Here is a 25061-nt window from a genome sequence, read left to right as displayed (position 1 = left end):
GATTTGGTTGCACGTCACAGCTAAAGGTGGTTCTTTGGCGAGCCTTAGATGTGCTCTCAACTGAAAGCTTGGTCTCTGTGCCTGTTTTAAAGTCCCAATGTTGACGGGAGACCTCTCTGGAAAGGGTGTTTCTAGTGTTAAGAGTAGGGGTCAGCGGAAGTGTGTGTGTTTCAGCAGCTTGAAACATCCCAAATGAAAACATACCCCCCAAAAAAATGTCCTTCGAGCCGGAATCGAACCAGCTACCTAAGGATTGCCGATTGTTCTACTACAGTCCTCCGCTCTACCAGCTGAGCTATCGAAGGATTGGCAAAGCTGGGTGTGTGCAACTCTTTGGCTTGGCTAAGAGTGCCATGAGCATTAGCTAAAAAGATGTTTGAAAAAGTCAAAAAGTTTTTGGAGGATGCGGGCATCGATCCCGCTACCTCTCGCATGCTAAGCGAGCGCTCTACCATTTGAGCTAATCCCCCATGTCTGACCCACGCATTTAGCCACGCAATCCACTGATCAATCTCTGTAACTGTTTGAAACTTTTTTTTTTTTTTTTTTTTTTTTTTTAAGTGTCAAAATATTTTTGACATTAGAAGACTAAGACTGGGATGTTTACAGAGCTTCGCGTGGCTTAATACTTAGGACAAGAAAGTTGTTATGTAGCAGATGAGGCTCTAGAGCCATGGGACCCTTTTGGGAGGAGCATTGTAATGGGAGGAGCATTGTAATGTAAGGAGCTGAAAGGGTGCTTCTAGCTGCAAAATTTTTTACCATGAAAGAGCAAGCATAGGAGACAGGTGACAAAACCTTGAAAGAAATGCGTTGGCCGGGAATCGAACCCGGGTCAACTGCTTGGAAGGCAGCTATGCTTACCACTATACCACCAACGCTTCTTTGACAGCTGTGATGTCGGTGATGTCGGTGACGTCTGTGATTCGCATGGCTTAGACTGACTACTTCTGCTATCATGAAGAGCAAAATTCGTTCACAAAGACCTTAAAACACCTCCAAAGAAGAGGAACAATGCGTTGGCCTAGAAACGAACTTGCCTCAATTACAATGGTGGAAACAGTAAAATTGATTGCTTAGCAGAGGATGGTTTCGATCCATCGACCTCTGGGTTATGGGCCCAGCACGCTTCCGCTGCGCCACTCTGCTTCTGTCTGTAAAGGAGATGAGAAGCATAACTACCCTCTGGTTCCTGTCAAGCTGCTAGTGGGAAGGCGGTCTCTGCCGTTTCAGCAAGTTTAGCTTAAAAGCCGATTGTTATGGGCTGAAGTCCACCTGAAGACCAGCATTTGGGTTTTCGCTTGTGCCTAGTCACGAGCATGCAGCACTGTTGTCTCTGTGGCGCAATCGGTTAGCGCGTTCGGCTGTTAACCGAAAGGTTGGTGGTTCAAGCCCACCCAGGGACGAGGTCCCCTTTTTGATTTGGTTGCACGTCACAGCTAAAGGTGGTTCTTTGGCGAGCCTTAGATGTGCTCTCAACTGAAAGCTTGGTCTCTGTGCCTGTTTTAAAGTCCCAATGTTGACGGGAGACCTCTCTGGAAAGGGTGTTTCTAGTGTTAAGAGTAGGGGTCAGCGGAAGTGTGTGTTTTTCAGCATCTTGAAACATCCCAAATGAAAACATACCCCCCAAAAAAATGTCCTTCGAGCCGGAATCGAACCAGCGACCTAAGGATTGCCGATTGTTCTACTACAGTCCTCCGCTCTACCAGCTGAGCTATCGAAGGATTGGCAAAGCTGGGTGTGTGCAACTCTTTGGCTTGGCTAAGAGTGCCATGAGCATTAGCTAAAAAGATGTTTGAAAAAGTCAAAAAGTTTTTGGAGGATGCGGGCATCGATCCCGCTACCTCTCGCATGCTAAGCGAGCGCTCTACCATTTGAGCTAATCCCCCATGTCTGACCCACGCATTTAGCCACGCAATCCACTGATCAATCTCTGTAACTGTTTGAAACTTTTTTTTTTTTTTTTTTTTTTAAGTGTCAAAATATTTTTGACATTAGAAGACTAAGACTGGGATGTTTACAGAGCTTCGCGTGGCTTAATACTTAGGACAAGAAAGTTGTTATGTAGCAGATGAGGCTCTAGAGCCATGGGACCCTTTTGGGAGGAGCATTGTAATGGGAGGAGCATTGTAATGTAAGGAGCTGAAAGGGTGCTTCTAGCTGCAAAATTTTTTACCATGAAAGAGCAAGCATAGGAGACAGGTGACAAAACCTTGAAAGAAATGCGTTGGCCGGGAATCGAACCCGGGTCAACTGCTTGGAAGGCAGCTATGCTTACCACTATACCACCAACGCTTCTTTGACAGCTGTGATGTCGGTGATGTCGGTGACGTCTGTGATTCGCATGGCTTAGACTGACTACTTCTGCTATCATGAAGAGCAAAATTCGTTCACAAAGACCTTAAAACACCTCCAAAGAAGAGGAACAATGCGTTGGCCTAGAAACGAACTTGCCTCAATTACAATGGTGGAAACAGTAAAATTGATTGCTTAGCAGAGGATGGTTTTGATCCATCGACCTCTGGGTTATGGGCCCAGCACGCTTCCGCTGCGCCACTCTGCTTCTGTCTGTAAAGGAGATGAGAAGCATAACTACCCTCTGGTTCCTGTCAAGCTGCTAGCGGGAAGGCGGTCTCTGCCGTTTCAGCAAGTTTAGCTTAAAAGCCGATTGTTATGGGCTGAAGTCCACCTGGAGACCAGCATTTGGGTTTTCGCTTGTGCCTAGTCACGAGCATGCAGCACCGTTGTCTCTGTGGCGCAATCGGTTAGCGCGTTCGGCTGTTAACCGAAAGGTTGGTGGTTCAAGCCCACCCAGGGACGAGGTCCCCTTTTTGATTTGGTTGCACGTCACAGCTAAAGGTGGTTCTTTGGCGAGCCTTAGATGTGCTCTCAACTGAAAGCTTGGTCTCTGTGCCTGTTTTAAAGTCCCAATGTTGACGGGAGACCTCTCTGGAAAGGGAGTTTCTAGTGTTAAGAGTAGGGGTCAGCGGAAGTGTGTGTGTTTCAGCAGCTTGAAACATCCCAAATGAAAACATACCCCCCAAAAAAATGTCCTTCGAGCCGGAATCGAACCAGCGACCTAAGGATTGCCGATTGTTCTACTACAGTCCTCCGCTCTACCAGCTGAGCTATCGAAGGATTGGCAAAGCTGGGTGTGTGCAACTCTTTGGCTTGGCTAAGAGTGCCATGAGCATTAGCTAAAAAGATGTTTGAAAAAGTCAAAAAGTTTTTGGAGGATGCGGGCATCGATCCCGCTACCTCTCGCATGCTAAGCGAGCGCTCTACCATTTGAGCTAATCCCCCATGTCTGACCCACGCATTTAGCCACGCAATCCACTGATCAATCTCTGTAACTGTTTGAAACTTTTTTTTTTTTTTTTTTTTTTAAGTGTCAAAATATTTTTGACATTAGAAGACTAAGACTGGGATGTTTACAGAGCTTCGCGTGGCTTAATACTTAGGACAAGAAAGTTGTTATGTAGCAGATGAGGCTCTAGAGCCATGGGACCCTTTTGGGAGGAGCATTGTAATGGGAGGAGCATTGTAATGTAAGGAGCTGAAAGGGTGCTTCTAGCTGCAAAATTTTTTACCATGAAAGAGCAAGCATAGGAGACAGGTGACAAAACCTTGAAAGAAATGCGTTGGCCGGGAATCGAACCCGGGTCAACTGCTTGGAAGGCAGCTATGCTTACCACTATACCACCAACGCTTCTTTGACAGCTGTGATGTCGGTGATGTCGGTGACGTCTGTGATTCGCATGGCTTAGACTGACTACTTCTGCTATCATGAAGAGCAAAATTCGTTCACAAAGACCTTAAAACACCTCCAAAGAAGAGGAACAATGCGTTGGCCTAGAAACGAACTTGTCTCAATTACAATGGTGGAAACAGTAAAATTGATTGCTTAGCAGAGGATGGTTTCGATCCATCGACCTCTGGGTTATGGGCCCAGCACGCTTCCGCTGCGCCACTCTGCTTCTGTCTGTAAAGGAGATGAGAAGCATAACTACCCTCTGGTTCCTGTCAAGCTGCTAGCGGGAAGGCGGTCTCTGCCGTTTCAGCAAGTTTAGCTTAAAAGCCGATTGTTATGGGCTGAAGTCCACCTGGAGACCAGCATTTGGGTTTTCGCTTGTGCCTAGTCACGAGCATGCAGCACCGTTGTCTCTGTGGCGCAATCGGTTAGCGCGTTCGGCTGTTAACCGAAAGGTTGGTGGTTCAAGCCCACCCAGGGACGAGGTCCCCTTTTTGATTTGGTTGCACGTCACAGCTAAAGGTGGTTCTTTGGCGAGCCTTAGATGTGCTCTCAACTGAAAGCTTGGTCTCTGTGCCTGTTTTAAAGTCCCAATGTTGACGGGAGACCTCTCTGGAAAGGGAGTTTCTAGTGTTAAGAGTAGGGGTCAGCGGAAGTGTGTGTGTTTCAGCAGCTTGAAACATCCCAAATGAAAACATACCCCCCAAAAAAATGTCCTTCGAGCCGGAATCGAACCAGCGACCTAAGGATTGCCGATTGTTCTACTACAGTCCTCCGCTCTACCAGCTGAGCTATCGAAGGATTGGCAAAGCTGGGTGTGTGCAACTCTTTGGCTTGGCTAAGAGTGCCATGAGCATTAGCTAAAAAGATGTTTGAAAAAGTCAAAAAGTTTTTGGAGGATGCGGGCATCGATCCCGCTACCTCTCGCATGCTAAGCGAGCGCTCTACCATTTGAGCTAATCCCCCATGTCTGACCCACGCATTTAGCCACGCAATCCACTGATCAATCTCTGTAACTGTTTGAAACTTTTTTTTTTTTTTTTTTTTTTTAAGTGTCAAAATATTTTTGACATTAGAAGACTAAGACTGGGATGTTTACAGAGCTTCGCGTGGCTTAATACTTAGGACAAGAAAGTTGTTATGTAGCAGATGAGGCTCTAGAGCCATGGGACCCTTTTGGGAGGAGCATTGTAATGGGAGGAGCATTGTAATGTAAGGAGCTGAAAGGGTGCTTCTAGCTGCAAAATTTTTTACCATGAAAGAGCAAGCATAGGAGACAGGTGACAAAACCTTGAAAGAAATGCGTTGGCCGGGAATCGAACCCGGGTCAACTGCTTGGAAGGCAGCTATGCTTACCACTATACCACCAACGCTTCTTTGACAGCTGTGATGTCGGTGATGTCGGTGACGTCTGTGATTCGCATGGCTTAGACTGACTACTTCTGCTATCATGAAGAGCAAAATTCGTTCACAAAGACCTTAAAACACCTCCAAAGAAGAGGAACAATGCGTTGGCCTAGAAACGAACTTGCCTCAATTACAATGGTGGAAACAGTAAAATTGATTGCTTAGCAGAGGATGGTTTCGATCCATCGACCTCTGGGTTATGGGCCCAGCACGCTTCCGCTGCGCCACTCTGCTTCTGTCTGTAAAGGAGATGAGAAGCATAACTACCCTCTGGTTCCTGTCAAGCTGCTAGTGGGAAGGCGGTCTCTGCCGTTTCAGCAAGTTTAGCTTAAAAGCCGATTGTTATGGGCTGAAGTCCACCTGGAGACCAGCATTTGGGTTTTCGCTTGTGCCTAGTCACGAGCATGCAGCACCGTTGTCTCTGTGGCGCAATCGGTTAGCGCGTTCGGCTGTTAACCGAAAGGTTGGTGGTTCAAGCCCACCCAGGGACGAGGTCCCCTTTTTGATTTGGTTGCACGTCACAGCTAAAGGTGGTTCTTTGGCGAGCCTTAGATGTGCTCTCAACTGAAAGCTTGGTCTCTGTGCCTGTTTTAAAGTCCCAATGTTGACGGGAGACCTCTCTGGAAAGGGTGTTTCTAGTGTTAAGAGTAGGGGTCAGCGGAAGTGTGTGTGTTTCAGCAGCTTGAAACATCCCAAATGAAAACATACCCCCCCAAAAAATGTCCTTCGAGCCGGAATCGAACCAGCGACCTAAGGATTGCCGATTGTTCTACTACAGTCCTCCGCTCTACCAGCTGAGCTATCGAAGGATTGGCAAAGCTGGGTGTGTGCAACTCTTTGGCTTGGCTAAGAGTGCCATGAGCATTAGCTAAAAAGATGTTTGAAAAAGTCAAAAAGTTTTTGGAGGATGCGGGCATCGATCCCGCTACCTCTCGCATGCTAAGCGAGCGCTCTACCATTTGAGCTAATCCCCCATGTCTGACCCACGCATTTAGCCACGCAATCCACTGATCAATCTCTGTAACTGTTTGAAACTTTTTTTTTTTTTTTTAAGTGTCAAAATATTTTTGACATTAGAAGACTAAGACTGGGATGTTTACAGAGCTTCGCGTGGCTTAATACTTAGGACAAGAAAGTTGTTATGTAGCAGATGAGGCTCTAGAGCCATGGGACCCTTTTGGGAGGAGCATTGTAATGGGAGGAGCATTGTAATGTAAGGAGCTGAAAGGGTGCTTCTAGCTGCAAAATTTTTTACCATGAAAGAGCAAGCATAGGAGACAGGTGACAAAACCTTGAAAGAAATGCGTTGGCCGGGAATCGAACCCGGGTCAACTGCTTGGAAGGCAGCTATGCTTACCACTATACCACCAACGCTTCTTTGACAGCTGTGATGTCGGTGATGTCGGTGACGTCTGTGATTCGCATGGCTTAGACTGACTACTTCTGCTATCATGAAGAGCAAAATTCGTTCACAAAGACCTTAAAACACCTCCAAAGAAGAGGAACAATGCGTTGGCCTAGAAACGAACTTGCCTCAATTACAATGGTGGAAACAGTAAAATTGATTGCTTAGCAGAGGATGGTTTCGATCCATCGACCTCTGGGTTATGGGCCCAGCACGCTTCCGCTGCGCCACTCTGCTTCTGTCTGTAAAGGAGATGAGAAGCATAACTACCCTCTGGTTCCTGTCAAGCTGCTAGTGGGAAGGCGGTCTCTGCCGTTTCAGCAAGTTTAGCTTAAAAGCCGATTGTTATGGGCTGAAGTCCACCTGGAGACCAGCATTTGGGTTTTCGCTTGTGCCTAGTCACGAGCATGCAGCACCGTTGTCTCTGTGGCGCAATCGGTTAGCGCGTTCGGCTGTTAACCGAAAGGTTGGTGGTTCAAGCCCACCCAGGGACGAGGTCCCCTTTTTGATTTGGTTGCACGTCACAGCTAAAGGTGGTTCTTTGGCGAGCCTTAGATGTGCTCTCAACTGAAAGCTTGGTCTCTGTGCCTGTTTTAAAGTCCCAATGTTGACGGGAGACCTCTCTGGAAAGGGTGTTTCTAGTGTTAAGAGTAGGGGTCAGCGGAAGTGTGTGTGTTTCAGCAGCTTGAAACATCCCAAATGAAAACATACCCCCCCAAAAAATGTCCTTCGAGCCGGAATCGAACCAGCGACCTAAGGATTGCCGATTGTTCTACTACAGTCCTCCGCTCTACCAGCTGAGCTATCGAAGGATTGGCAAAGCTGGGTGTGTGCAACTCTTTGGCTTGGCTAAGAGTGCCATGAGCATTAGCTAAAAAGATGTTTGAAAAAGTCAAAAAGTTTTTGGAGGATGCGGGCATCGATCCCGCTACCTCTCGCATGCTAAGCGAGCGCTCTACCATTTGAGCTAATCCCCCATGTCTGACCCACGCATTTAGCCACGCAATCCACTGATCAATCTCTGTAACTGTTTGAAACTTTTTTTTTTTTTTTTAAGTGTCAAAATATTTTTGACATTAGAAGACTAAGACTGGGATGTTTACAGAGCTTCGCGTGGCTTAATACTTAGGACAAGAAAGTTGTTATGTAGCAGATGAGGCTCTAGAGCCATGGGACCCTTTTGGGAGGAGCATTGTAATGGGAGGAGCATTGTAATGTAAGGAGCTGAAAGGGTGCTTCTAGCTGCAAAATTTTTTACCATGAAAGAGCAAGCATAGGAGACAGGTGACAAAACCTTGAAAGAAATGCGTTGGCCGGGAATCGAACCCGGGTCAACTGCTTGGAAGGCAGCTATGCTTACCACTATACCACCAACGCTTCTTTGACAGCTGTGATGTCGGTGATGTCGGTGACGTCTGTGATTCGCATGGCTTAGACTGACTACTTCTGCTTTCATGAAGAGCAAAATTCGTTCACAAAGACCTTAAAACACCTCCAAAGAAGAGGAACAATGCGTTGGCCTAGAAACGAACTTGCCTCAATTACAATGGTGGAAACAGTAAAATTGATTGCTTAGCAGAGGATGGTTTCGATCCATCGACCTCTGGGTTATGGGCCCAGCACGCTTCCGCTGCGCCACTCTGCTTCTGTCTGTAAAGGAGATGAGAAGCATAACTACCCTCTGGTTCCTGTCAAGCTGCTAGTGGGAAGGCGGTCTCTGCCGTTTCAGCAAGTTTAGCTTAAAAGCCGATTGTTATGGGCTGAAGTCCACCTGGAGACCAGCATTTGGGTTTTCGCTTGTGCCTAGTCACGAGCATGCAGCACCGTTGTCTCTGTAGCGCAATCGGTTAGCGCGTTCGGCTGTTAACCGAAAGGTTGGTGGTTCAAGCCCACCCAGGGACGAGGTCCCCTTTTTGATTTGGTTGCACGTCACAGCTAAAGGTGGTTCTTTGGCGAGCCTTAGATGTGCTCTCAACTGAAAGCTTGGTCTCTGTGCCTGTTTTAAAGTCCCAATGTTGACGGGAGACCTCTCTGGAAAGGGTGTTTCTAGTGTTAAGAGTAGGGGTCAGCGGAAGTGTGTGTGTTTCAGCAGCTTGAAACATCCCAAATGAAAACATACCCCCCAAAAAAATGTCCTTCGAGCCGGAATCGAACCAGCGACCTAAGGATTGCCAATTGTTCTACTACAGTCCTCCGCTCTACCAGCTGAGCTATCGAAGGATTGGCAAAGCTGGGTGTGTGCAACTCTTTGGCTTGGCTAAGAGTGCCATGAGCATTAGCTAAAAAGATGTTTGAAAAAGTCAAAAAGTTTTTGGAGGATGCGGGCATCGATCCCGCTACCTCTCGCATGCTAAGCGAGCGCTCTACCATTTGAGCTAATCCCCCATGTCTGACCCACGCATTTAGCCACGCAATCCACTGATCAATCTCTGTAACTGTTTGAAACTTTTTTTTTTTTTTTTTTTTTTAAGTGTCAAAATATTTTTGACATTAGAAGACTAAGACTGGGATGTTTACAGAGCTTCGCGTGGCTTAATACTTAGGACAAGAAAGTTGTTATGTAGCAGATGAGGCTCTAGAGCCATGGGACCCTTTTGGGAGGAGCATTGTAATGGGAGGAGCATTGTAATGTAAGGAGCTGAAAGGGTGCTTCTAGCTGCAAAATTTTTTACCATGAAAGAGCAAGCATAGGAGACAGGTGACAAAACCTTGAAAGAAATGCGTTGGCCGGGAATCGAACCCGGGTCAATTGCTTGGAAGGCAGCTATGCTTACCACTATACCACCAACGCTTCTTTGACAGCTGTGATGTCGGTGATGTCGGTGACGTCTGTGATTCGCATGGCTTAGACTGACTACTTCTGCTATCATGAAGAGCAAAATTCGTTCACAAAGACCTTAAAACACCTCCAAAGAAGAGGAACAATGCGTTGGCCTAGAAACGAACTTGCCTCAATTACAATGGTGGAAACAGTAAAATTGATTGCTTAGCAGAGGATGGTTTCGATCCATCGACCTCTGGGTTATGGGCCCAGCACGCTTCCGCTGCGCCACTCTGCTTCTGTCTGTAAAGGAGATGAGAAGCATAACTACCCTCTGGTTCCTGTCAAGCTGCTAGTGGGAAGGCGGTCTCTGCCGTTTCAGCAAGTTTAGCTTAAAAGCCGATTGTTATGGGCTGAAGTCCACCTGGAGACCAGCATTTGGGTTTTCGCTTGTGCCTAGTCACGAGCATGCAGCACCGTTGTCTCTGTGGCGCAATCGGTTAGCGCGTTCGGCTGTTAACCGAAAGGTTGGTGGTTCAAGCCCACCCAGGGATGAGGTCCCCTTTTTGATTTGGTTGCACGTCACAGCTAAAGGTGGTTCTTTTGCGAGCCTTAGATGTGCTCTCAACTGAAAGCTTGGTCTCTGTGCCTGTTTTAAAGTCCCAATGTTGACGGGAGACCTCTCTGGAAAGGGTGTTTCTAGTGTTAAGAGTAGGGGTCAGCGGAAGTGTGTGTGTTTCAGCAGCTTGAAACATCCCAAATGAAAACATACCCCCCAAAAAAATGTCCTTCGAGCCGGAATCGAACCAGCTACCTAAGGATTGCCGATTGTTCTACTACAGTCCTCCGCTCTACCAGCTGAGCTATCGAAGGATTGGCAAAGCTGGGTGTGTGCAACTCTTTGGCTTGGCTAAGAGTGCCATGAGCATTAGCTAAAAAGATGTTTGAAAAAGTCAAAAAGTTTTTGGAGGATGCGGGCATCGATCCCGCTACCTCTCGCATGCTAAGCGAGCGCTCTACCATTTGAGCTAATCCCCCATGTCTGACCCACGCATTTAGCCACGCAATCCACTGATCAATCTCTGTAACTGTTTGAAACTTTTTTTTTTTTTTTTTTTTTTTTTTTTTTAAGTGTCAAAATATTTTTGACATTAGAAGACTAAGACTGGGATGTTTACAGAGCTTCGCGTGGCTTAATACTTAGGACAAGAAAGTTGTTATGTAGCAGATGAGGCTCTAGAGCCATGGGACCCTTTTGGGAGGAGCATTGTAATGGGAGGAGCATTGTAATGTAAGGAGCTGAAAGGGTGCTTCTAGCTGCAAAATTTTTTACCATGAAAGAGCAAGCATAGGAGACAGGTGACAAAACCTTGAAAGAAATGCGTTGGCCGGGAATCGAACCCGGGTCAACTGCTTGGAAGGCAGCTATGCTTACCACTATACCACCAACGCTTCTTTGACAGCTGTGATGTCGGTGATGTCGGTGACGTCTGTGATTCGCATGGCTTAGACTGACTACTTCTGCTATCATGAAGAGCAAAATTCGTTCACAAAGACCTTAAAACACCTCCAAAGAAGAGGAACAATGCGTTGGCCTAGAAACGAACTTGCCTCAATTACAATGGTGGAAACAGTAAAATTGATTGCTTAGCAGAGGATGGTTTCGATCCATCGATCACTGGGTTATGGGCCCAGCACGCTTCCGCTGCGCCACTCTGCTTCTGTCTGTAAAGGAGATGAGAAGCATAACTACCCTCTGGTTCCTGTCAAGCTGCTAGTGGGAAGGCGGTCTCTGCCGTTTCAGCAAGTTTAGCTTAAAAGCCGATTGTTATGGGCTGAAGTCCACCTGGAGACCAGCATTTGGGTTTTCGCTTGTGCCTAGTCACGAGCATGCAGCACCGTTGTCTCTGTGGCGCAATCGGTTAGTGCGTTCGGCTGTTAACCGAAAGGTTGGTGGTTCAAGCCCACCCAGGGACGAGGTCCCCTTTTTGATTTGGTTGCACGTCACAGCTAAAGGTGGTTCTTTGGCGAGCCTTAGATGTGCTCTCAACTGAAAGCTTGGTCTCTGTGCCTGTTTTAAAGTCCCAATGTTGACGGGAGACCTCTCTGGAAAGGGTGTTTCTAGTGTTAAGAGTAGGGGTCAGCGGAAGTGTGTGTGTTTCAGCAGCTTGAAACATCCCAAATGAAAACATACCCCCCAAAAAAATGTCCTTCGAGCCGGAATCGAACCAGCGACCTAAGGATTGCCGATTGTTCTACTACAGTCCTCCGCTCTACCAGCTGAGCTATCGAAGGATTGGCAAAGCTGGGTGTGTGCAACTCTTTGGCTTGGCTAAGAGTGCCATGAGCATTAGCTAAAAAGATGTTTGAAAAAGTCAAAAAGTTTTTGGAGGATGCGGGCATCGATCCCGCTACCTCTCGCATGCTAAGCGAGCGCTCTACCATTTGAGCTAATCCCCCGTGTCTGACCCACGCATTTAGCCACGCAATCCACTGATCAATCTCTGTAACTGTTTGAACCTTTTTTTTTTTTTTTTTTTTTTAAGTGTCAAAATATTTTTGACATTAGAAGACTAAGACTGGGATGTTTACAGAGCTTCGCGTGGCTTAATACTTAGGACAAGAAAGTTGTTATGTAGCAGATGAGGCTCTAGAGCCATGGGACCCTTTTGGGAGGAGCATTGTAATGGGAGGAGCATTGTAATGTAAGGAGCTGAAAGGGTGCTTCTAGCTGCAAAATTTTTTACCATGAAAGAGCAAGCATAGGAGACAGGTGACAAAACCTTGAAAGAAATGCGTTGGCCGGGAATCGAACCCGGGTCAATTGCTTGGAAGGCAGCTATGCTTACCACTATACCACCAACGCTTCTTTGACAGCTGTGATGTCGGTGATGTCGGTGACGTCTGTGATTCGCATGGCTTAGACTGACTACTTCTGCTATCATGAAGAGCAAAATTCGTTCACAAAGACCTTAAAACACCTCCAAAGAAGAGGAACAATGCGTTGGCCTAGAAACGAACTTGCCTCAATTACAATGGTGGAAACAGTAAAATTGATTGCTTAGCAGAGGATGGTTTCGATCCATCGACCTCTGGGTTATGGGCCCAGCACGCTTCCGCTGCGCCACTCTGCTTCTGTCTGTAAAGGAGATGAGAAGCATAACTACCCTCTGGTTCCTGTCAAGCTGCTAGTGGGAAGGCGGTCTCTGCCGTTTCAGCAAGTTTAGCTTAAAAGCCGATTGTTATGGGCTGAAGTCCACCTGGAGACCAGCATTTGGGTTTTCGCTTGTGCCTAGTCACGAGCATGCAGCACCGTTGTCTCTGTGGCGCAATCGGTTTGCGCGTTCGGCTGTTAACCGAAAGGTTGGTGGTTCAAGCCCACCCAGGGACGAGGTCCCCTTTTTGATTTGGTTGCACGTCACAGCTAAAGGTGGTTCTTTTGCGAGCCTTAGATGTGCTCTCAACTGAAAGCTTGGTCTCTGTGCCTGTTTTAAAGTCCCAATGTTGACGGGAGACCTCTCTGGAAAGGGTGTTTCTAGTGTTAAGAGTAGGGGTCAGCGGAAGTGTGTGTGTTTCAGCAGCTTGAAACATCCCAAATGAAAACATACCCCCCAAAAAAATGTCCTTCGAGCCGGAATCGAACCAGCTACCTAAGGATTGCCGATTGTTCTACTACAGTCCTCCGCTCTACCAGCTGAGCTATCGAAGGATTGGCAAAGCTGGGTGTGTGCAACTCTTTGGCTTGGCTAAGAGTGCCATGAGCATTAGCTAAAAAGATGTTTGAAAAAGTCAAAAAGTTTTTGGAGGATGCGGGCATCGATCCCGCTACCTCTCGCATGCTAAGCGAGCGCTCTACCATTTGAGCTAATCCCCCATGTCTGACCCACGCATTTAGCCACGCAATCCACTGATCAATCTCTGTAACTGTTTGAAACTTTTTTTTTTTTTTTTTTTTAAGTGTCAAAATATTTTTGACATTAGAAGACTAAGACTGGGATGTTTACAGAGCTTCGCGTGGCTTAATACTTAGGACAAGAAAGTTGTTATGTAGCAGATGAGGCTCTAGAGCCATGGGACCCTTTTGGGAGGAGCATTGTAATGGGAGGAGCATTGTAATGTAAGGAGCTGAAAGGGTGCTTCTAGCTGCAAAATTTTTTACCATGAAAGAGCAAGCATAGGAGACAGGTGACAAAACCTTGAAAGAAATGCGTTGGCCGGGAATCGAACCCGGGTCAACTGCTTGGAAGGCAGCTATGCTTACCACTATACCACCAACGCTTCTTTGACAGCTGTGATGTCGGTGATGTCGGTGACGTCTGTGATTCGCATGGCTTAGACTGACTACTTCTGCTATCATGAAGAGCAAAATTCGTTCACAAAGACCTTAAAACACCTCCAAAGAAGAGGAACAATGCGTTGGCCTAGAAACGAACTTGCCTCAATTACAATGGTGGAAACAGTAAAATTGATTGCTTAGCAGAGGATGGTTTCGATCCATCGACCTCTGGGTTATGGGCCCAGCACGCTTCCGCTGCGCCACTCTGCTTCTGTCTGTAAAGGAGATGAGAAGCATAACTACCCTCTGGTTCCTGTCAAGCTGCTAGTGGGAAGGCGGTCTCTGCCGTTTCAGCAAGTTTAGCTTAAAAGCCGATTGTTATGGGCTGAAGTCCACCTGGAGACCAGCATTTGGGTTTTCGCTTGTGCCTAGTCACGAGCATGCAGCACCGTTGTCTCTGTGGCGCAATCGGTTAGCGCGTTCGGCTGTTAACCGAAAGGTTGGTGGTTCAAGCCCACCCAGGGACGAGGTCCCCTTTTTGATTTGGTTGCACGTCACAGCTAAAGGTGGTTCTTTGGCGAGCCTTAGATGTGTTCTCAACTGAAAGCTTGGTCTCTGTGCCTGTTTTAAAGTCCCAATGTTGACGGGAGACCTCTCTGGAAAGGGTGTTTCTAGTGTTAAGAGCAGGGGTCAGCGGAAGTGTGTGTTTTTCAGCATCTTGAAACATCCCAAATGAAAACATACCCCCCAAAAAAATGTCCTTCAAGCCGGAATCGAACCAGCGACCTAAGGATTGCCGATTGTTCTACTACAGTCCTCCGCTCTACCAGCTGAGCTATCGAAGGATTGGCAAAGCTGGGTGTGTGCAACTCTTTGGCTTGGCTAAGAGTGCCATGAGCATTAGCTAAAAAGATGTTTGAAAAAGTCAAAAAGTTTTTGGAGGATGCGGGCATCGATCCCGCTACCTCTCGCATGCTAAGCGAGCGCTCTACCATTTGAGCTAATCCCCCATGTCTGACCCACGCATTTAGCCACGCAATCCACTGATCAATCTCTGTAACTGTTTGAAACTTTTTTTTTTTTTTTTTTTTTAAGTGTCAAAATATTTTTGACATTAGAAGACTAAGACTGGGATGTTTACAGAGCTTCGCGTGGCTTAATACTTAGGACAAGAAAGTTGTTATGTAGCAGATGAGGCTCTAGAGCCATGGGACCCTTTTGGGAGGAGCATTGTAATGGGAGGAGCATTGTAATGTAAGGAGCTGAAAGGGTGCTTCTAGCTGCAAAATTTTTTACCATGAAAGAGCAAGCATAGGAGACAGGTGACAAAACCTTGAAAGAAATGCGTTGGCCGGGAATCGAACCCGGGTCAACTGCTTGGAAGGCAGCTATGCTTACCACTATACCACCAACGCTTCTTTGACAGCTGTGATGTCGGTGATGTCGGTGACGTCTGTGATTCGCATGGCTTAGACTGACTACTTCTGCTATCATGAAGAGCAAAATTCGTTCACAAAGACCTTAAAACACCTCCAAAGAAGAGGAACAATGCGTTGGCCTAGAAACGAACTTGCCTCAATTACAATGGTGGAAACAGTAAAATTGATTGCTTAACAGAGGATGGTTTCGATCCATCGACCTCTGGGTTATGGGCCCAGCACGCTTCCGCTGCGCCACTCTGCTTCTGTCTGTAAAGGAGATGAGAAGCATAACTACCCTCTGGTTCCTGTCAAGCTGCTAGCGGGAAGGCGGTCTCTGCCGTTTCAGCAAGTTTAGCTTAAAAGCCGATTGTTATGGGCTGAAGTCCACCTGGAGACCAGCATTTGGGTTTTCGCTTGTGCCTAGTCACGAGCATGCAGCACCGTTGTCTCTGTGGCGCAATCGGTTAGCGCGTTCGGCTGTTAACCGAAAGGTTGGTGGTTCAAGCCCACCCAGGGACGAGGTCCCCTTTTTGATTTGGTTGCACGTCACAGCTAAAGGTGGTTCTTTGGCGAGCCTTAGATGTGCTCTCAACTGAAAGCTTGGTCTCTGTGCCTGTTTTAAAGTCCCAATGTTGACGGGAGACCTCTCTGGAAAGGGTGTTTCTAGTGTTAAGAGTAGGGGTCAGCGGAAGTGTGTGTGTTTCAGCAGCTTGAAACATCCCAAATGAAAACATACCCCCCAAAAAAATGTCCTTCGAGCCGGAATCGAACCAGCTACCTAAGGATTGCCGATTGTTCTACTACAGTCCTCCACTCTACCAGCTGAGCTATCGAAGGATTGGCAAAGCTGGGTGTGTGCAACTCTTTGGCTTGGCTAAGAGTGCCATGAGCATTAGCTAAAAAGATGTTTGAAAGATGTTTGGAAACAGTAAAATTGATTGCTTAACAGAGGATGGTTTCGATCCATCGACCTCTGGGTTATGGGCCCAGCACGCTTCCGCTGCGCCACTCTGCTTCTGTCTGTAAAGGAGATGAGAAGCATAACTACCCTCTGGTTCCTGTCAAGCTGCTAGCGGGAAGGCGGTCTCTGCCGTTTCAGCAAGTTTAGCTTAAAAGCCGATTGTTATGGGCTGAAGTCCACCTGGAGACCAGCATTTGGGTTTTCGCTTGTGCCTAGTCACGAGCATGCAGCACCGTTGTCTCTGTGGCGCAATCGGTTAGCGCGTTCGGCTGTTAACCGAAAGGTTGGTGGTTCAAGCCCACCCAGGGACGAGGTCCCCTTTTTGATTTGGTTGCACGTCACAGCTAAAGGTGGTTCTTTGGCGAGCCTTAGATGTGCTCTCAACTGAAAGCTTGGTCTCTGTGCCTGTTTTAAAGTCCCAATGTTGACGGGAGACCTCTCTGGAAAGGGTGTTTCTAGTGTTAAGAGTAGGGGTCAGCGGAAGTGTGTGTGTTTCAGCAGCTTGAAACATCCCAAATGAAAACATACCCCCCAAAAAAATGTCCTTCGAGCCGGAATCGAACCAGCTACCTAAGGATTGCCGATTGTTCTACTACAGTCCTCCACTCTACCAGCTGAGCTATCGAAGGATTGGCAAAGCTGGGTGTGTGCAACTCTTTGGCTTGGCTAAGAGTGCCATGAGCATTAGCTAAAAAGATGTTTGAAAAAGTCAAAAAGTTTTTGGAGGATGCGGGCATCGATCCCGCTACCTCTCGCATGCTAAGCGAGCGCTCTACCATTTGAGCTAATCCCCCATGTCTGACCCACGCATTTAGCCACGCAATCCACTGATCAATCTCTGTAACTGTTTGAAACTTTTTTTTTTTTTTTTTTTTTTAAGTGTCAAAATATTTTTGACATTAGAAGACTAAGACTGGGATGTTTACAGAGCTTCGCGTGGCTTAATACTTAGGACAAGAAAGTTGTTATGTAGCAGATGAGGCTCTAGAGCCATGGGACCCTTTTGGGAGGAGCATTGTAATGGGAGGAGCATTGTAATGTAAGGAGCTGAAAGGGTGCTTCTAGCTGCAAAATTTTTTACCATGAAAGAGCAAGCATAGGAGACAGGTGACAAAACCTTGAAAGAAATGCGTTGGCCGGGAATCGAACCCGGGTCAATTGCTTGGAAGGCAGCTATGCTTACCACTATACCACCAACGCTTCTTTGACAGCTGTGATGTCGGTGATGTCGGTGACGTCTGTGATTCGCATGGCTTAGACTGACTACTTCTGCTATCATGAAGAGCAAAATTCGTTCACAAAGACCTTAAAACACCTCCAAAGAAGAGGAACAATGCGTTGGCCTAGAAACGAACTTGCCTCAATTACAATGGTGGAAACAGTAAAATTGATTGCTTAACAGAGGATGGTTTCGATCCATCGACCTCTGGGTTATGGGCCCAGCACGCTTCCGCTGCGCCACTCTGCTTCTGTCTGTAAAGGAGATGAGAAGCATAACTACCCTCTGGTTCCTGTCAAGCTGCTAGTGGGAAGGCGGTCTCTGCCGTTTCAGCAAGTTTAGCTTAAAAGCCGATTGTTATGGGCTGAAGTCCACCTGGAGACCAGCATTTGGGTTTTCGCTTGTGCCTAGTCACGAGCATGCAGCACCGTTGTCTCTGTGGCGCAATCGGTTAGCGCGTTCGGCTGTTAACCGAAAGGTTGGTGGTTCAAGCCCACCCAGGGACGAGGTCCCCTTTTTGATTTGGTTGCACGTCACAGCTAAAGGTGGTTCTTTGGCGAGCCTTAGATGTGCTCTCAACTGAAAGCTTGGTCTCTGTGCCTGTTTTAAAGTCCCAATGTTGACGGGAGACCTCTCTGGAAAGGGTGTTTCTAGTGTTAAGAGTAGGGGTCAGCGGAAGTGTGTGTGTTTCAGCAGCTTGAAACATCCCAAATGAAAACATACCCCCCAAAAAAATGTCCTTCGAGCCGGAATCGAACCAGCTACCTAAGGATTGCCGATTGTTCTACTACAGTCCTCCACTCTACCAGCTGAGCTATCGAAGGATTGGCAAAGCTGGGTGTGTGCAACTCTTTGGCTTGGCTAAGAGTGCCATGAGCATTAGCTAAAAAGATGTTTGAAAAAGTCAAAAAGTTTTTGGAGGATGCGGGCATCGATCCCGCTACCTCTCGCATGCTAAGCGAGCGCTCTACCATTTGAGCTAATCCCCCATGTCTGACCCACGCATTTAGCCACGCAATCCACTGATCAATCTCTGTAACTGTTTGAAACTTTTTTTTTTTTTTTTTTTTTAAGTGTCAAAATATTTTTGACATTAGAAGACTAAGACTGGGATGTTTACAGAGCTTCGCGTGGCTTAATACTTAGGACAAGAAAGTTGTTATGTAGCAGATGAGGCTCTAGAGCCATGGGACCCTTTTGGGAGGAGCATTGTAATGGGAGGAGCATTGTAATGTAAGGAGCTGAAAGGGTGCTTCTAGCTGCAAAATTTTTTACCATGAAAGAGCAAGCATAGGAGACAGGTGACAAAACCTTGAAAGAAATGCGTTGGCCGGGAATCGAACCCGGGTCAATTGCTTGGAAGGCAGCTATGCTTACCACTATACCACCAACGCTTCTTTGACAGCTGTGATGTCGGTGATGTCGGTGACGTCTGTGATTCGCATGGCTTAGACTGACTACTTCTGCTATCATGAAGAGCAAAATTCGTTCACAAAGACCTTAAAACACCTCCAAAGAAGAGGAACAATGCGTTGGCCTAGAAACGAACTTGCCTCAATTACAATGGTGGAAACAGTAAAATTGATTGCTTAGCAGAGGATGGTTTCGATCCATCGACCTCTGGGTTATGGGCCCAGCACGCTTCCGCTGCGCCACTCTGCTTCTGTCTGTAAAGGAGATGAGAAGCATAACTACCCTCTGGTTCCTGTCAAGCTGCTAGTGGGAAGGCGGTCTCTGCCGTTTCAGCAAGTTTAGCTTAAAAGCCGATTGTTATGGGCTGAAGTCCACCTGGAGACCAGCATTTGGGTTTTCGCTTGTGCCTAGTCACGAGCATGCAGCACCGTTGTCTCTGTGGCGCAATCGGTTAGCGCGTTCGGCTGTTAACCGAAAGGTTGGTGGTTCAAGCCCACCCAGGGACGAGGTCCCCTTTTTGATTTGGTTGCACGTCACAGCTAAAGGTGGTTCTTTTGCGAGCCTTAGATGTGCTCTCAACTGAAAGCTTGGTCTCTGTGCCTGTTTTAAAGTCCCAATGTTGACGGGAGACCTCTCTGGAAAGGGTGTTTCTAGTGTTAAGAGTAGGGGTCAGCGGAAGTGTGTGTGTTTCAGCAGCTTGAAACATCCCAAATGAAAACATACCCCCCAAAAAAATGTCCTTCGAGCCGGAATCGAACCAGCTACCTAAGGATTGCCGATTGTTCTACTACAGTCCTCCGCTCTACCAGCTGAGCTATCGAAGGATTGGCAAAGCTGGGTGTGTGCAACTCTTTGGCTTGGCTAAGAGTGCCATGAGCATTAGCTAAAAAGATGTTTGAAAAAGTCAAAAAGTTTTTGGAGGATGCGGGCATCGATCCCGCTACCTCTCGCATGCTAAGCGAGCGCTCTACCATTTGAGCTAATCCCCCATGTCTGACCCACGCATTTAGCCACGCAATCCACTGATCAATCTCTGTAACTGTTTGAAACTTTTTTTTTTTTTTTTTTTTTTAAGTGTCAAAATATTTTTGACATTAGAAGACTAAGACTGGGATGTTTACAGAGCTTCGCGTGGCTTAATACTTAGGACAAGAAAGTTGTTATGTAGCAGATGAGGCTCTAGAGCCATGGGACCCTTTTGGGAGGAGCATTGTAATGGGAGGAGCATTGTAATGTAAGGAGCTGAAAGGGTGCTTCTAGCTGCAAAATTTTTTACCATGAAAGAGCAAGCATAGGAGACAGGTGACAAAACCTTGAAAGAAATGCGTTGGCCGGGAATCGAACCCGGGTCAACTGCTTGGAAGGCAGCTATGCTTACCACTATACCACCAACGCTTCTTTGACAGCTGTGATGTCGGTGATGTCGGTGACGTCTGTGATTCGCATGGCTTAGACTGACTACTTCTGCTATCATGAAGAGCAAAATTCGTTCACAAAGACCTTAAAACACCTCCAAAGAAGAGGAACAATGCGTTGGCCTAGAAACGAACTTGCCTCAATTACAATGGTGGAAACAGTAAAATTGATTGCTTAACAGAGGATGGTTTCGATCCATCGACCTCTGGGTTATGGGCCCAGCACGCTTCCGCTGCGCCACTCTGCTTCTGTCTGTAAAGGAGATGAGAAGCATAACTACCCTCTGGTTCCTGTCAAGCTGCTAGCGGGAAGGCGGTCTCTGCCGTTTCAGCAAGTTTAGCTTAAAAGCCGATTGTTATGGGCTGAAGTCCACCTGGAGACCAGCATTTGGGTTTTCGCTTGTGCCTAGTCACGAGCATGCAGCACCGTTGTCTCTGTGGCGCAATCGGTTAGCGCGTTCGGCTGTTAACCGAAAGGTTGGTGGTTCAAGCCCACCCAGGGACGAGGTCCCCTTTTTGATTTGGTTGCACGTCACAGCTAAAGGTGGTTCTTTGGCGAGCCTTAGATGTGCTCTCAACTGAAAGCTTGGTCTCTGTGCCTGTTTTAAAGTCCCAATGTTGACGGGAGACCTCTCTGGAAAGGGTGTTTCTAGTGTTAAGAGTAGGGGTCAGCGGAAGTGTGTGTGTTTCAGCAGCTTGAAACATCCCAAATGAAAACATACCCCCCAAAAAAATGTCCTTCGAGCCGGAATCGAACCAGCTACCTAAGGATTGCCGATTGTTCTACTACAGTCCTCCACTCTACCAGCTGAGCTATCGAAGGATTGGCAAAGCTGGGTGTGTGCAACTCTTTGGCTTGGCTAAGAGTGCCATGAGCATTAGCTAAAAAGATGTTTGAAAAAGTCAAAAAGTTTTTGGAGGATGCGGGCATCGATCCCGCTACCTCTCGCATGCTAAGCGAGCGCTCTACCATTTGAGCTAATCCCCCATGTCTGACCCACGCATTTAGCCACGCAATCCACTGATCAATCTCTGTAACTGTTTGAAACTTTTTTTTTTTTTTTTTTTTTTAAGTGTCAAAATATTTTTGACATTAGAAGACTAAGACTGGGATGTTTACAGAGCTTCGCGTGGCTTAATACTTAGGACAAGAAAGTTGTTATGTAGCAGATGAGGCTCTAGAGCCATGGGACCCTTTTGGGAGGAGCATTGTAATGGGAGGAGCATTGTAATGTAAGGAGCTGAAAGGGTGCTTCTAGCTGCAAAATTTTTTACAATGAAAGAGCAAGCATAGGAGACAGGTGACAAAACCTTGAAAGAAATGCGTTGGCCGGGAATCGAACCCGGGTCAATTGCTTGGAAGGCAGCTATGCTTACCACTATACCACCAACGCTTCTTTGACAGCTGTGATGTCGGTGATGTCGGTGACGTCTGTGATTCGCATGGCTTAGACTGACTACTTCTGCTATCATGAAGAGCAAAATTCGTTCACAAAGACCTTAAAACACCTCCAAAGAAGAGGAACAATGCGTTGGCCTAGAAACGAACTTGCCTCAATTACAATGGTGGAAACAGTAAAATTGATTGCTTAGCAGAGGATGGTTTCGATCCATCGACCTCTGGGTTATGGGCCCAGCACGCTTCCGCTGCGCCACTCTGCTTCTGTCTGTAAAGGAGATGAGAAGCATAACTACCCTCTGGTTCCTGTCAAGCTGCTAGTGGGAAGGCGGTCTCTGCCGTTTCAGCAAGTTTAGCTTAAAAGCCGATTGTTATGGGCTGAAGTCCACCTGGAGACCAGCATTTGGGTTTTCGCTTGTGCCTAGTCACGAGCATGCAGCACCGTTGTCTCTGTGGCGCAATCGGTTAGCGCGTTCGGCTGTTAACCGAAAGGTTGGTGGTTCAAGCCCACCCAGGGACGAGGTCCCCTTTTTGATTTGGTTGCACGTCACAGCTAAAGGTGGTTCTTTTGCGAGCCTTAGATGTGCTCTCAACTGAAAGCTTGGTCTCTGTGCCTGTTTTAAAGTCCCAATGTTGACGGGAGACCTCTCTGGAAAGGGTGTTTCTAGTGTTAAGAGTAGGGGTCAGCGGAAGTGTGTGTGTTTCAGCAGCTTGAAACATCCCAAATGAAAACATACCCCCCAAAAAAATGTCCTTCGAGCCGGAATCGAACCAGCTACCTAAGGATTGCCGATTGTTCTACTACAGTCCTCCACTCTACCAGCTGAGCTATCGAAGGATTGGCAAAGCTGGGTGTGTGCAACTCTTTGGCTTGGCTAAGAGTGCCATGAGCATTAGCTAAAAAGATGTTTGAAAAAGTCAAAAAGTTTTTGGAGGATGCGGGCATCGATCCCGCTACCTCTCGCATGCTAAGCGAGCGCTCTACCATTTGAGCTAATCCCCCATGTCTGACCCACGCATTTAGCCACGCAATCCACTGATCAATCTCTGTAACTGTTTGAAACTTTTTTTTTTTTTTTTTTTTTAAGTGTCAAAATATTTTTGACATTAGAAGACTAAGACTGGGATGTTTACAGAGCTTCGCGTGGCTTAATACTTAGGACAAGAAAGTTGTTATGTAGCAGATGAGGCTCTAGAGCCATGGGACCCTTTTGGGAGGAGCATTGTAATGGGAGGAGCATTGTAATGTAAGGAGCTGAAAGGGTGCTTCTAGCTGCAAAATTTTTTACCATGAAAGAGCAAGCATAGGAGACAGGTGACAAAACCTTGAAAGAAATGCGTTGGCCGGGAATCGAACCCGGGTCAATTGCTTGGAAGGCAGCTATGCTTACCACTATACCACCAACGCTTCTTTGACAGCTGTGATGTCGGTGATGTCGGTGACGTCTGTGATTCGCATGGCTTAGACTGACTACTTCTGCTATCATGAAGAGCAAAATTCGTTCACAAAGACCTTAAAACACCTCCAAAGAAGAGGAACAATGCGTTGGCCTAGAAACGAACTTGCCTCAATTACAATGGTGGAAACAGTAAAATTGATTGCTTAGCAGAGGATGGTTTCGATCCATCGACCTCTGGGTTATGGGCCCAGCACGCTTCCGCTGCGCCACTCTGCTTCTGTCTGTAAAGGAGATGAGAAGCATAACTACCCTCTGGTTCCTGTCAAGCTGCTAGTGGGAAGGCGGTCTCTGCCGTTTCAGCAAGTTTAGCTTAAAAGCCGATTGTTATGGGCTGAAGTCCACCTGGAGACCAGCATTTGGGTTTTCGCTTGTGCCTAGTCACGAGCATGCAGCACCGTTGTCTCTGTGGCGCAATCGGTTAGCGCGTTCGGCTGTTAACCGAAAGGTTGGTGGTTCAAGCCCACCCAGGGACGAGGTCCCCTTTTTGATTTGGTTGCACGTCACAGCTAAAGGTGGTTCTTTTGCGAGCCTTAGATGTGCTCTCAACTGAAAGCTTGGTCTCTGTGCCTGTTTTAAAGTCCCAATGTTGACGGGAGACCTCTCTGGAAAGGGTGTTTCTAGTGTTAAGAGTAGGGGTCAGCGGAAGTGTGTGTGTTTCAGCAGCTTGAAACATCCCAAATGAAAACATACCCCCCAAAAAAATGTCCTTCGAGCCGGAATCGAACCAGCTACCTAAGGATTGCCGATTGTTCTACTACAGTCCTCCGCTCTACCAGCTGAGCTATCGAAGGATTGGCAAAGCTGGGTGTGTGCAACTCTTTGGCTTGGCTAAGAGTGCCATGAGCATTAGCTAAAAAGATGTTTGAAAAAGTCAAAAAGTTTTTGGAGGATGCGGGCATCGATCCCGCTACCTCTCGCATGCTAAGCGAGCGCTCTACCATTTGAGCTAATCCCCCATGTCTGACCCACGCATTTAGCCACGCAATCCACTGATCAATCTCTGTAACTGTTTGAAACTTTTTTTTTTTTTTTTTTTTTTAAGTGTCAAAATATTTTTGACATTAGAAGACTAAGACTGGGATGTTTACAGAGCTTCGCGTGGCTTAATACTTAGGACAAGAAAGTTGTTATGTAGCAGATGAGGCTCTAGAGCCATGGGACCCTTTTGGGAGGAGCATTGTAATGGGAGGAGCATTGTAATGTAAGGAGCTGAAAGGGTGCTTCTAGCTGCAAAATTTTTTACAATGAAAGAGCAAGCATAGGAGACAGGTGACAAAACCTTGAAAGAAATGCGTTGGCCGGGAATCGAACCCGGGTCAATTGCTTGGAAGGCAGCTATGCTTACCACTATACCACCAACGCTTCTTTGACAGCTGTGATGTCGGTGATGTCGGTGACGTCTGTGATTCGCATGGCTTAGACTGACTACTTCTGCTATCATGAAGAGCAAAATTCGTTCACAAAGACCTTAAAACACCTCCAAAGAAGAGGAACAATGCGTTGGCCTAGAAACGAACTTGCCTCAATTACAATGGTGGAAACAGTAAAATTGATTGCTTAGCAGAGGATGGTTTCGATCCATCGACCTCTGGGTTATGGGCCCAGCACGCTTCCGCTGCGCCACTCTGCTTCTGTCTGTAAAGGAGATGAGAAGCATAACTACCCTCTGGTTCCTGTCAAGCTGCTAGTGGGAAGGCGGTCTCTGCCGTTTCAGCAAGTTTAGCTTAAAAGCCGATTGTTATGGGCTGAAGTCCACCTGGAGACCAGCATTTGGGTTTTCGCTTGTGCCTAGTCACGAGCATGCAGCACCGTTGTCTCTGTGGCGCAATCGGTTAGCGCGTTCGGCTGTTAACCGAAAGGTTGGTGGTTCAAGCCCACCCAGGGACGAGGTCCCCTTTTTGATTTGGTTGCACGTCACAGCTAAAGGTGGTTCTTTTGCGAGCCTTAGATGTGCTCTCAACTGAAAGCTTGGTCTCTGTGCCTGTTTTAAAGTCCCAATGTTGACGGGAGACCTCTCTGGAAAGGGTGTTTCTAGTGTTAAGAGTAGGGGTCAGCGGAAGTGTGTGTGTTTCAGCAGCTTGAAACATCCCAAATGAAAACATACCCCCCAAAAAAATGTCCTTCGAGCCGGAATCGAACCAGCTACCTAAGGATTGCCGATTGTTCTACTACA

The 25061-nt window shown here is 47.0% G+C and overlaps 55 non-coding genes across 55 annotated transcripts; 15 read left to right on the top strand and 40 right to left on the bottom strand.

The window, feature by feature from the left end:
- Window positions 1–218: 218 nt before the first annotated feature.
- Window positions 219–305, bottom strand: TRNAY-GUA (transfer RNA tyrosine (anticodon GUA)). The gene is given in 2 exon segments: window positions 219–254; window positions 269–305. It is a non-coding gene; the product is annotated as a tRNA-Tyr (tRNA).
- A 92-nt stretch (window positions 306–397) lies between these two features.
- On the bottom strand, window positions 398–470 carry TRNAA-AGC (transfer RNA alanine (anticodon AGC)). Its single transcript has one exon. It is a non-coding gene; the product is annotated as a tRNA-Ala (tRNA).
- A 339-nt stretch (window positions 471–809) lies between these two features.
- On the bottom strand, window positions 810–881 carry TRNAG-UCC (transfer RNA glycine (anticodon UCC)). Its single transcript has one exon. It is a non-coding gene; the product is annotated as a tRNA-Gly (tRNA).
- A 451-nt stretch (window positions 882–1332) lies between these two features.
- Window positions 1333–1406, top strand: TRNAN-GUU (transfer RNA asparagine (anticodon GUU)). Its single transcript has one exon. It is a non-coding gene; the product is annotated as a tRNA-Asn (tRNA).
- Window positions 1407–1637: 231 nt separating this feature from the next.
- Window positions 1638–1724, bottom strand: TRNAY-GUA (transfer RNA tyrosine (anticodon GUA)). The gene is given in 2 exon segments: window positions 1638–1673; window positions 1688–1724. It is a non-coding gene; the product is annotated as a tRNA-Tyr (tRNA).
- Window positions 1725–1816: 92 nt separating this feature from the next.
- Window positions 1817–1889, bottom strand: TRNAA-AGC (transfer RNA alanine (anticodon AGC)). The gene has a single exon. It is a non-coding gene; the product is annotated as a tRNA-Ala (tRNA).
- A 334-nt stretch (window positions 1890–2223) lies between these two features.
- Window positions 2224–2295, bottom strand: TRNAG-UCC (transfer RNA glycine (anticodon UCC)). Its single transcript has one exon. It is a non-coding gene; the product is annotated as a tRNA-Gly (tRNA).
- Window positions 2296–2746: 451 nt separating this feature from the next.
- On the top strand, window positions 2747–2820 carry TRNAN-GUU (transfer RNA asparagine (anticodon GUU)). The gene has a single exon. It is a non-coding gene; the product is annotated as a tRNA-Asn (tRNA).
- Window positions 2821–3051: 231 nt separating this feature from the next.
- Window positions 3052–3138, bottom strand: TRNAY-GUA (transfer RNA tyrosine (anticodon GUA)). Its single transcript is given in 2 exon segments — window positions 3052–3087; window positions 3102–3138. It is a non-coding gene; the product is annotated as a tRNA-Tyr (tRNA).
- Window positions 3139–3230: 92 nt separating this feature from the next.
- On the bottom strand, window positions 3231–3303 carry TRNAA-AGC (transfer RNA alanine (anticodon AGC)). The gene has a single exon. It is a non-coding gene; the product is annotated as a tRNA-Ala (tRNA).
- A 334-nt stretch (window positions 3304–3637) lies between these two features.
- Window positions 3638–3709, bottom strand: TRNAG-UCC (transfer RNA glycine (anticodon UCC)). The gene has a single exon. It is a non-coding gene; the product is annotated as a tRNA-Gly (tRNA).
- Window positions 3710–4160: 451 nt separating this feature from the next.
- TRNAN-GUU (transfer RNA asparagine (anticodon GUU)) lies at window positions 4161–4234 on the top strand. Its single transcript has one exon. It is a non-coding gene; the product is annotated as a tRNA-Asn (tRNA).
- A 231-nt stretch (window positions 4235–4465) lies between these two features.
- TRNAY-GUA (transfer RNA tyrosine (anticodon GUA)) lies at window positions 4466–4552 on the bottom strand. Its single transcript is given in 2 exon segments — window positions 4466–4501; window positions 4516–4552. It is a non-coding gene; the product is annotated as a tRNA-Tyr (tRNA).
- Window positions 4553–4644: 92 nt separating this feature from the next.
- Window positions 4645–4717, bottom strand: TRNAA-AGC (transfer RNA alanine (anticodon AGC)). Its single transcript has one exon. It is a non-coding gene; the product is annotated as a tRNA-Ala (tRNA).
- Window positions 4718–5052: 335 nt separating this feature from the next.
- Window positions 5053–5124, bottom strand: TRNAG-UCC (transfer RNA glycine (anticodon UCC)). Its single transcript has one exon. It is a non-coding gene; the product is annotated as a tRNA-Gly (tRNA).
- A 451-nt stretch (window positions 5125–5575) lies between these two features.
- TRNAN-GUU (transfer RNA asparagine (anticodon GUU)) lies at window positions 5576–5649 on the top strand. The gene has a single exon. It is a non-coding gene; the product is annotated as a tRNA-Asn (tRNA).
- A 231-nt stretch (window positions 5650–5880) lies between these two features.
- Window positions 5881–5967, bottom strand: TRNAY-GUA (transfer RNA tyrosine (anticodon GUA)). Its single transcript is given in 2 exon segments — window positions 5881–5916; window positions 5931–5967. It is a non-coding gene; the product is annotated as a tRNA-Tyr (tRNA).
- Window positions 5968–6059: 92 nt separating this feature from the next.
- Window positions 6060–6132, bottom strand: TRNAA-AGC (transfer RNA alanine (anticodon AGC)). The gene has a single exon. It is a non-coding gene; the product is annotated as a tRNA-Ala (tRNA).
- Window positions 6133–6460: 328 nt separating this feature from the next.
- TRNAG-UCC (transfer RNA glycine (anticodon UCC)) lies at window positions 6461–6532 on the bottom strand. The gene has a single exon. It is a non-coding gene; the product is annotated as a tRNA-Gly (tRNA).
- Window positions 6533–6983: 451 nt separating this feature from the next.
- On the top strand, window positions 6984–7057 carry TRNAN-GUU (transfer RNA asparagine (anticodon GUU)). Its single transcript has one exon. It is a non-coding gene; the product is annotated as a tRNA-Asn (tRNA).
- A 231-nt stretch (window positions 7058–7288) lies between these two features.
- TRNAY-GUA (transfer RNA tyrosine (anticodon GUA)) lies at window positions 7289–7375 on the bottom strand. Its single transcript is given in 2 exon segments — window positions 7289–7324; window positions 7339–7375. It is a non-coding gene; the product is annotated as a tRNA-Tyr (tRNA).
- A 92-nt stretch (window positions 7376–7467) lies between these two features.
- Window positions 7468–7540, bottom strand: TRNAA-AGC (transfer RNA alanine (anticodon AGC)). Its single transcript has one exon. It is a non-coding gene; the product is annotated as a tRNA-Ala (tRNA).
- A 328-nt stretch (window positions 7541–7868) lies between these two features.
- TRNAG-UCC (transfer RNA glycine (anticodon UCC)) lies at window positions 7869–7940 on the bottom strand. The gene has a single exon. It is a non-coding gene; the product is annotated as a tRNA-Gly (tRNA).
- A 451-nt stretch (window positions 7941–8391) lies between these two features.
- On the top strand, window positions 8392–8465 carry TRNAN-GUU (transfer RNA asparagine (anticodon GUU)). The gene has a single exon. It is a non-coding gene; the product is annotated as a tRNA-Asn (tRNA).
- Window positions 8466–8696: 231 nt separating this feature from the next.
- Window positions 8697–8783, bottom strand: TRNAY-GUA (transfer RNA tyrosine (anticodon GUA)). Its single transcript is given in 2 exon segments — window positions 8697–8732; window positions 8747–8783. It is a non-coding gene; the product is annotated as a tRNA-Tyr (tRNA).
- Window positions 8784–8875: 92 nt separating this feature from the next.
- Window positions 8876–8948, bottom strand: TRNAA-AGC (transfer RNA alanine (anticodon AGC)). The gene has a single exon. It is a non-coding gene; the product is annotated as a tRNA-Ala (tRNA).
- Window positions 8949–10110: 1162 nt separating this feature from the next.
- Window positions 10111–10197, bottom strand: TRNAY-GUA (transfer RNA tyrosine (anticodon GUA)). Its single transcript is given in 2 exon segments — window positions 10111–10146; window positions 10161–10197. It is a non-coding gene; the product is annotated as a tRNA-Tyr (tRNA).
- Window positions 10198–10289: 92 nt separating this feature from the next.
- On the bottom strand, window positions 10290–10362 carry TRNAA-AGC (transfer RNA alanine (anticodon AGC)). Its single transcript has one exon. It is a non-coding gene; the product is annotated as a tRNA-Ala (tRNA).
- Window positions 10363–10704: 342 nt separating this feature from the next.
- On the bottom strand, window positions 10705–10776 carry TRNAG-UCC (transfer RNA glycine (anticodon UCC)). The gene has a single exon. It is a non-coding gene; the product is annotated as a tRNA-Gly (tRNA).
- Window positions 10777–11532: 756 nt separating this feature from the next.
- TRNAY-GUA (transfer RNA tyrosine (anticodon GUA)) lies at window positions 11533–11619 on the bottom strand. The gene is given in 2 exon segments: window positions 11533–11568; window positions 11583–11619. It is a non-coding gene; the product is annotated as a tRNA-Tyr (tRNA).
- Window positions 11620–11711: 92 nt separating this feature from the next.
- TRNAA-AGC (transfer RNA alanine (anticodon AGC)) lies at window positions 11712–11784 on the bottom strand. The gene has a single exon. It is a non-coding gene; the product is annotated as a tRNA-Ala (tRNA).
- Window positions 11785–12946: 1162 nt separating this feature from the next.
- TRNAY-GUA (transfer RNA tyrosine (anticodon GUA)) lies at window positions 12947–13033 on the bottom strand. The gene is given in 2 exon segments: window positions 12947–12982; window positions 12997–13033. It is a non-coding gene; the product is annotated as a tRNA-Tyr (tRNA).
- Window positions 13034–13125: 92 nt separating this feature from the next.
- On the bottom strand, window positions 13126–13198 carry TRNAA-AGC (transfer RNA alanine (anticodon AGC)). The gene has a single exon. It is a non-coding gene; the product is annotated as a tRNA-Ala (tRNA).
- Window positions 13199–13530: 332 nt separating this feature from the next.
- On the bottom strand, window positions 13531–13602 carry TRNAG-UCC (transfer RNA glycine (anticodon UCC)). The gene has a single exon. It is a non-coding gene; the product is annotated as a tRNA-Gly (tRNA).
- Window positions 13603–14053: 451 nt separating this feature from the next.
- TRNAN-GUU (transfer RNA asparagine (anticodon GUU)) lies at window positions 14054–14127 on the top strand. Its single transcript has one exon. It is a non-coding gene; the product is annotated as a tRNA-Asn (tRNA).
- Window positions 14128–14358: 231 nt separating this feature from the next.
- TRNAY-GUA (transfer RNA tyrosine (anticodon GUA)) lies at window positions 14359–14445 on the bottom strand. The gene is given in 2 exon segments: window positions 14359–14394; window positions 14409–14445. It is a non-coding gene; the product is annotated as a tRNA-Tyr (tRNA).
- Window positions 14446–14537: 92 nt separating this feature from the next.
- Window positions 14538–14610, bottom strand: TRNAA-AGC (transfer RNA alanine (anticodon AGC)). Its single transcript has one exon. It is a non-coding gene; the product is annotated as a tRNA-Ala (tRNA).
- Window positions 14611–14943: 333 nt separating this feature from the next.
- Window positions 14944–15015, bottom strand: TRNAG-UCC (transfer RNA glycine (anticodon UCC)). The gene has a single exon. It is a non-coding gene; the product is annotated as a tRNA-Gly (tRNA).
- A 451-nt stretch (window positions 15016–15466) lies between these two features.
- On the top strand, window positions 15467–15540 carry TRNAN-GUU (transfer RNA asparagine (anticodon GUU)). The gene has a single exon. It is a non-coding gene; the product is annotated as a tRNA-Asn (tRNA).
- Window positions 15541–16219: 679 nt separating this feature from the next.
- On the top strand, window positions 16220–16293 carry TRNAN-GUU (transfer RNA asparagine (anticodon GUU)). The gene has a single exon. It is a non-coding gene; the product is annotated as a tRNA-Asn (tRNA).
- A 410-nt stretch (window positions 16294–16703) lies between these two features.
- On the bottom strand, window positions 16704–16776 carry TRNAA-AGC (transfer RNA alanine (anticodon AGC)). Its single transcript has one exon. It is a non-coding gene; the product is annotated as a tRNA-Ala (tRNA).
- Window positions 16777–17633: 857 nt separating this feature from the next.
- TRNAN-GUU (transfer RNA asparagine (anticodon GUU)) lies at window positions 17634–17707 on the top strand. Its single transcript has one exon. It is a non-coding gene; the product is annotated as a tRNA-Asn (tRNA).
- A 410-nt stretch (window positions 17708–18117) lies between these two features.
- Window positions 18118–18190, bottom strand: TRNAA-AGC (transfer RNA alanine (anticodon AGC)). The gene has a single exon. It is a non-coding gene; the product is annotated as a tRNA-Ala (tRNA).
- An 856-nt stretch (window positions 18191–19046) lies between these two features.
- TRNAN-GUU (transfer RNA asparagine (anticodon GUU)) lies at window positions 19047–19120 on the top strand. Its single transcript has one exon. It is a non-coding gene; the product is annotated as a tRNA-Asn (tRNA).
- Window positions 19121–19351: 231 nt separating this feature from the next.
- TRNAY-GUA (transfer RNA tyrosine (anticodon GUA)) lies at window positions 19352–19438 on the bottom strand. The gene is given in 2 exon segments: window positions 19352–19387; window positions 19402–19438. It is a non-coding gene; the product is annotated as a tRNA-Tyr (tRNA).
- Window positions 19439–19530: 92 nt separating this feature from the next.
- On the bottom strand, window positions 19531–19603 carry TRNAA-AGC (transfer RNA alanine (anticodon AGC)). The gene has a single exon. It is a non-coding gene; the product is annotated as a tRNA-Ala (tRNA).
- Window positions 19604–19937: 334 nt separating this feature from the next.
- On the bottom strand, window positions 19938–20009 carry TRNAG-UCC (transfer RNA glycine (anticodon UCC)). The gene has a single exon. It is a non-coding gene; the product is annotated as a tRNA-Gly (tRNA).
- A 451-nt stretch (window positions 20010–20460) lies between these two features.
- On the top strand, window positions 20461–20534 carry TRNAN-GUU (transfer RNA asparagine (anticodon GUU)). The gene has a single exon. It is a non-coding gene; the product is annotated as a tRNA-Asn (tRNA).
- Window positions 20535–20944: 410 nt separating this feature from the next.
- TRNAA-AGC (transfer RNA alanine (anticodon AGC)) lies at window positions 20945–21017 on the bottom strand. Its single transcript has one exon. It is a non-coding gene; the product is annotated as a tRNA-Ala (tRNA).
- Window positions 21018–21874: 857 nt separating this feature from the next.
- On the top strand, window positions 21875–21948 carry TRNAN-GUU (transfer RNA asparagine (anticodon GUU)). The gene has a single exon. It is a non-coding gene; the product is annotated as a tRNA-Asn (tRNA).
- A 410-nt stretch (window positions 21949–22358) lies between these two features.
- On the bottom strand, window positions 22359–22431 carry TRNAA-AGC (transfer RNA alanine (anticodon AGC)). Its single transcript has one exon. It is a non-coding gene; the product is annotated as a tRNA-Ala (tRNA).
- An 856-nt stretch (window positions 22432–23287) lies between these two features.
- On the top strand, window positions 23288–23361 carry TRNAN-GUU (transfer RNA asparagine (anticodon GUU)). Its single transcript has one exon. It is a non-coding gene; the product is annotated as a tRNA-Asn (tRNA).
- Window positions 23362–23592: 231 nt separating this feature from the next.
- Window positions 23593–23679, bottom strand: TRNAY-GUA (transfer RNA tyrosine (anticodon GUA)). Its single transcript is given in 2 exon segments — window positions 23593–23628; window positions 23643–23679. It is a non-coding gene; the product is annotated as a tRNA-Tyr (tRNA).
- Window positions 23680–23771: 92 nt separating this feature from the next.
- On the bottom strand, window positions 23772–23844 carry TRNAA-AGC (transfer RNA alanine (anticodon AGC)). Its single transcript has one exon. It is a non-coding gene; the product is annotated as a tRNA-Ala (tRNA).
- Window positions 23845–24701: 857 nt separating this feature from the next.
- On the top strand, window positions 24702–24775 carry TRNAN-GUU (transfer RNA asparagine (anticodon GUU)). Its single transcript has one exon. It is a non-coding gene; the product is annotated as a tRNA-Asn (tRNA).
- The last annotated feature ends 286 nt before the right edge of the window (window positions 24776–25061 follow it).

This window comes from Hyla sarda, chromosome 3, assembly GCF_029499605.1.
Source record: "Hyla sarda isolate aHylSar1 chromosome 3, aHylSar1.hap1, whole genome shotgun sequence".
Classification (NCBI taxonomy): Eukaryota; Metazoa; Chordata; class Amphibia; order Anura; family Hylidae; genus Hyla; species Hyla sarda.
The sequence above is the reverse complement of the archived record's forward strand: the minus strand, read 5'-3'. Positions and strand labels throughout refer to the sequence as shown.